This window comes from Procambarus clarkii, chromosome 17 (genome assembly GCF_040958095.1).
Source record: "Procambarus clarkii isolate CNS0578487 chromosome 17, FALCON_Pclarkii_2.0, whole genome shotgun sequence".
In the NCBI taxonomy this organism is placed as follows: domain Eukaryota; kingdom Metazoa; phylum Arthropoda; class Malacostraca; order Decapoda; family Cambaridae; genus Procambarus; species Procambarus clarkii.
The window spans coordinates 29,596,558-29,602,897 of NC_091166.1; positions in this window are offsets into that span (position 1 = coordinate 29,596,558).

Consider the following 6,340-nt stretch of genomic DNA (forward strand, 5'->3'; position numbering starts at 1 on the left):
TCTCTTAAAACTCTCCATAACTCTTCTGAGTCCCTGCATCACTCTCTTGAGCCTCTGCATCCCACTCTTTAGCCTCTGCAACACTCTCTTCAGACTCTGCATCACTCTCTTAAGCCTCTGCATCCCTCTCTAGAGCCTCTGAATCCCTCTCTTGAGCCTCTGCATCACTCTCTCGAACCTGTGCATCACTCTCTTCATCCTCTGCATCCCTCTCTTAAGCATCTGCATCACTCTCTTGAGCCTCTGCATCATTCTCTTGAGCCTCTGCATCACTCTCTTCAGCCTCTGCATCACTCTCTTAAGCCTCTTCATCACTCTTTTTAGCCTCTTCATCACTCTCTTGAGCCTCTGCATCACTTTCTTGAGCCTCTGCATCACCCTCTTGAGCCTCTACATCACTCTCTAGAGCTTCTGCATCACTCTCGTGAGCCTCTGCATCAGTCTTTTAAGCTTCTGCATCTCACTCTTAAACCTCTGCATCACTCTTTTGAGCCTCTGCATCATTCTCTTGAGCCTCTGCATCCCTCTCTTAAGCCTCTACATCATTCTCTTCAGCCTCTACATTACTCTCTTGAGCCTCTGCATCAGTCTCTTAAGCCTCTGCATCTCTCTCTTGAGCCTCTGCTGCACTCGCTTGAGCCTCTGCATCATTCTCTTGAGCCTCTGCATCCCTCTCTTAAGCCTCTGCATCACTCTCTTGAGCCTCTGCATCACTCTCTTTAGTCTCTGCATTCCTCTCTTAAGCCTCTGCATCCCCTGTCTAGAGCCTCTGCATCACTCCCTTGAGTCTCTTCATCCCTCTCTTAAGCCTCTGAATCATTCTCTTCAGCCCCTGCATCTCTCTCTTAAGCCTCTGCATCACTCTCTTCAGCCTCTACATCCCTCTCTTAAGCCTCTGCATCGTTCTCTTCAGCTTCTGCATTCCTATCTTAAGCCTCTGCATCACTCTCTTGACCCTCTGCATCCTTCTCTTAAGCCTCTGTATAATTCTCTTGAGCTCCTGCATTATTCTCTAGAGCCTCTGCGTCCCTCTCTTAAGCCTCTACATCATTCTCTTGAGCCTCTGCATCATTCTCTTGAGCCTCTGCATCCCTCTCTTAAGCATCAGCATCACTCTCTTGAGCCTTTGCATCCCTCTCTTAAGCCTCTGCATCACTCTCTTGAGCCTCTTCATCCCTCTCTTGAACTCCTGTATCCCTCTCATGAGCCTCTCCATCCCTCTATAGAGCTTTTGAATCACTCTCTTAATCCTCTGCATCCCTCTCTTGAGCCTCTGCATCACTCTCAAGAGTCTCCGCATCCCTCTCTTGAGCCTCTGCATACCTCTCTTGAGCCCCTGCATCCCTCACTTGAGCCTCAACATCCCTCACATGAGCCTCTCCATCCCTCTATTGAGCCTTTGCATCCCTCTCTTAAGCCTCTGCATCATTTTCTTCAGCCTCTGCATCCCTCTCTTGAGCCTCTGCATCCCTCTCTTGAGCCTCTGCCTCCCTCTCTTAAGCCTCTGCATCCCCTTTCTTGAGCCTCTGCATCACTCTCTTGAGTCTCTTTATCCCTCTCTTAAGCCTCTGCATCATTCTCTTCAGCCTCTGCATCACTCCCTTATGCCTCTGCATCATTCTCTTCAGCCTCTGCATCACTCTCTTGAGCCTCTGTTTCACTCTCCTGAGCCTCTGCATCACTCTTCTAAGCCTCTGCATCATTCTCTTCAGCCTCTGCATCCCTCTCTTAAGCCTTATCATCATTCTCTTCAGCCTCTGCATCCCTCTCTTAAGCCTCTGCATCGTTCTCTTATGCCTCTCTTAAGCCTCTGGATCACTCTCTTGACCCTCTGCATCCCTCTCTTAAGCCTCTGCATCATTCTCTTGAGCCCCTGCATCATTCACTAGAGCCTCTGTATCTCTCTCTTCAGCCTCTGCATCACTCTCTTGAGCCTCTGCATCCCTTTCTGGAGCCTCAGCATCCCTCTCTTGAGCCTCTGCATCACTCTCTTGAGCCTCTGCATCACCCTCTTTTGCCTCGAATTTAGCAATATTTTGACGTTTATCATCCCCTTTTCCTCTATGTGATTTAAACAAAATATCAACGAATTAGGCAATATTTTGCCGTTTTTCCACGTTTTTGTGAATTTTCAGTTTATTGGTATTAATTCATTATATATACGATAAAAATGATGCAAACACAAAATTGATTAGATGATAACCTTAAATATTTCATTTTCCATCAACTATTTGTTTCTCGTTAAAATACTGAGTAAGATATTGAAAAGGGAAGAAGTTCTGTTTTTATTGCATATATCGACGTTTCAGCCGGAAAATTGCGGTTTTCGTGTACATCTTCCATCGGTAATATAAACGGAAAATAAGACACATTTTAGATAATTCTAATGAAAACACATTGATTTTTATCATTTGTATTGGAAACAACATTGTCATATGTCTTTTCTTGGATCGAAATAATACGAAACCTCGCTCTATGATTTGACGTTAAAATCCTAAAAGATGATAAACACATAATTGATTAGATAATAACCTTAAATACTTCATTTTCAATCAACTATTTGTTTCTCGTTAAAATACTGAGTAAGATATTGAAAAGGGGAGAAGTTCTGTTTTTATTGCATATATCGACGTTTCAGCCGGAATAGAGCGGTTTTCGTGTACATCTTCCATCGGTAATATAAACGGAAAATAAGGAACATTTTAGATAATTCTAATGAAAACACATTGATTTTTATCATTTGTATTGGAAACAACGTTGTCATATGTCTTTTCTTGGATCGAAATAATACGAAACCTCGCTCTATGATTTGAAGTTAAAATCCTCAAATTTGGTTAAATAGTGAATTTTCACGTTTTTCATGTAGTTTGATATTACGTAAATATATTCATTTTTACCAATATTTCGATACTATTTCATGTAGTATCACGATATGTGATTTGGCCTTCAAATTTCAGAATTTCGCATAATATTGAATTTTAAGGAAGTTTTCGTGCATTTTGTTTCGTACGAAAAATCATCGAATTTAACAATATTTTGACGTTTATCATCCCCTTTTCCTTTACGTGATTTAAACAAAATATCATCGAATTAGGCAATATTTTGCCGTTTTTCTACGTTTTTGTGAATTTTCAGTCTATGGGTATTAATTCATTATATGTACGATAAAAATGATGCAAACACATAATTGATTAGATAATAACCTTAAATACTTCATTTTCAATCATCTATTTGTTTCTCGTTAAAATACTGAGTAAGATATTGAAAAGGGGAGAAGTTCGGTTTTTATTGCATATATCGACGTTTCAGCCGGAATAGAGCGGTTTTACGTGTACATCTTCCATTGGTAATATAAACGGAAAATCAGGAACATTTTAGATAATTCTAATGAAAACACATTGTTTTTTTATCATTTGTATTGGAAACAACATTGGCATATGTCTTCTTGGATCGAAATAATACGAAACCTCGCTATATGATTTGAAGGTAAAATCCTCAAATATGGTAAAATAGTGACTTTTTCACGTTAATCATGTAGTTTGATATTACGCAAATATATTCATTTGTACCAATATTTCGAAACTATTTCATGTAGTTTCACGATAAGTGATTTGGACTTCAAATCTCAGAATTTCGCATAATATTGTATTTTAAGCAAGTTTTCGTGCATTTTGTTTCGTACGAAAAATCATCGAATTTAGCAATATTTTGACGTTTATCATCCCCTTTTCCTTTACGTGATTTAAACAAAATAACATCGAATTAGGCAATATTTTGCCGTTTTCAACGTTTTTGTGAATTTTCAGTCTATGGGTATTAATTCATTATGTATACGATAAAAAAGATGCAAACACATAATTGATTAGATAATAACCTTAAATACTTCATTTTCAATCATCTATTTGTTTCTCGTTAAATACTGAGTAAGATATTGAAAAGGGGAGAAGTTCGGTTTTTATTGCATATATCGACGTTTCAGCCGGATTAGAGCGGTTTTACGTGTACATCTTCCATCGGTAATATAAACTCAAGAGAGAGCCTCTGCATCACTCTCTTGAGCCTCTACATCCCTGTCTTTAGCCTCTGCATCCCTCTCTTAAGCCTACGCATCACTCTCTTGAACCTTTGCATCACTCTCTTGTGCCTCTGCATCCCTTTGTTAAGCCTCTGCGACACTCTCTTCAGCCTCTGCATCACTCTCTTGAGCCTCTGCATCCCTCTCTTGAGCATCTGCATCACTCTCGCAAGCCTCTGCATCACTCTCGTGAGCCTCTGCATAACTCTCTTGAGTCTCTGCATCACTCTCTTGAGCCTCTGCATCCCTCTCTAGAGCCTCTGCAACACTCTCTTCAGCCTCTGCATCACTCTCTTAAGCCTCTAAATCCCTCTCTTTAGCCTTTGAATCCCTCTCTTGTTCCTCTGCATCACTCTCTTGAGCCTCTGGATCACTCTCTTGAGCCTCTGCATCCCTCTCATGAGTCTCTGCATCACTCTCCTTAAGCCTCTGCATCACTCAATTAAGCCTCTGCATCACTCTCTTCAGCCTCTGCATCCCTCTCTTGAGCCTCTCCATCATTCTCCTAAGCATCTGCATCACTCTCTTGAGCCTCTGCATCACTCTCTTGAGCCTCTGCATCCCTCTCTTAAGGCTCTGCCTCACTCTCTTAAGCCTGAGCATCAATCTCTTGAGCCTCTGCATTACCTCTATTAAGCCTCTGCATCACTCTCTTAAGCCTCTGCATCACTCTCTTGAGCTTCAGCATCACTCTCTTGAGCGTCTACATTCCTCTCTTGAGCCTCTGCATCACTCTCGTAAGCCTCTGAATCACTCTCTTAAAACTCTCCATAACTCTTCTGAGTCCCTGCATCACTCTCTTGAGCCTCTGCATCCCACTCTTTAGCCTCTGCAACACTCTCTTCAGACTCTGCATCACTCTCTTAAGCCTCTGCATCCCTCTCTAGAGCCTCTGAATCCCTCTCTTGAGCCTCTGCATCACTCTCTCGAACCTGTGCATCACTCTCTTCATCCTCTGCATCCCTCTCTTAAGCATCTGCATCACTCTCTTGAGCCTCTGCATCATTCTCTTGAGCCTCTGCATCACTCTCTTCAGCCTCTGCATCACTCTCTTAAGCCTCTTCATCACTCTTTTTAGCCTCTTCATCACTCTCTTGAGCCTCTGCATCACTTTCTTGAGCCTCTGCATCACCCTCTTGAGCCTCTACATCACTCTCTAGAGCTTCTGCATCACTCTCGTGAGCCTCTGCATCAGTCTTTTAAGCTTCTGCATCTCACTCTTAAACCTCTGCATCACTCTTTTGAGCCTCTGCATCATTCTCTTGAGCCTCTGCATCCCTCTCTTAAGCCTCTACATCATTCTCTTCAGCCTCTGCATTACTTTCTTGAGCCTCTGCATCATTCTCTTGAGCCTCTGCATCCCTCTCTTAAGCCTCTGCATCACTCTCTTGAGCCTCTGCATCACTCTCTTTAGTCTCTGCATTCCTCTCTTAAGCCTCTGCATCCCCTGTCTAGAGCCTCTGCATCACTCCCTTGAGTCTCTTCATCCCTCTCTTAAGCCTCTGAATCATTCTCTTCAGCCCTGCATCTCTCTCTTAAGCCTCTGCATCACTCTCTTCAGCCTCTACATCCCTCTCTTAAGCCTCTGCATCGTTCTCTTCAGCTTCTGCATTCCTATCTTAAGCCTCTGCATCACTCTCTTGACCCTCTGCATCCTTCTCTTAAGCCTCTGTATAATTCTCTTGAGCTCCTGCATTATTCTCTAGAGCCTCTGCGTCCCTCTCTTAAGCCTCTACATCATTCTCTTGAGCCTCTGCATCATTCTCTTGAGCCTCTGCATCCCTCTCTTAAGCATCAGCATCACTCTCTTGAGCCTCTGCATCCCTCTCTTAAGCCTCTGCATCACTCTCTTGAGCCTCTTCATCCCTCTCTTGAACTCCTGTATCCCTCTCATGAGCCTCTCCATCCCTCTATAGAGCTTTTGAATCACTCTCTTAATCCTCTGCATCCCTCTCTTGAGCCTCTGCATCACACTCAAGAGTCTCCGCATCCCTCTCTTGAGCCTCTGCATACCTCTCTTGAGCCCCTGCATCCCTCACTTGAGCCTCAACATCCCTCACATGAGCCTCTCCATCCCTCTATTGAGCCTTTGCATCCCTCTCTTAAGCCTCTGCATCATTTTCTTCAGCCTCTGCATCCCTCTCTTGAGCCTCTGCATCCCTCTCTTGAGCCTCTGCCTCCCTCTCTTAAGCCTCTGCATCCCCTTTCTTGAGCCTCTGCATCACTCTCTTGAGTCTCTTTATCCCTCTCTTAAGCCTCTGCATC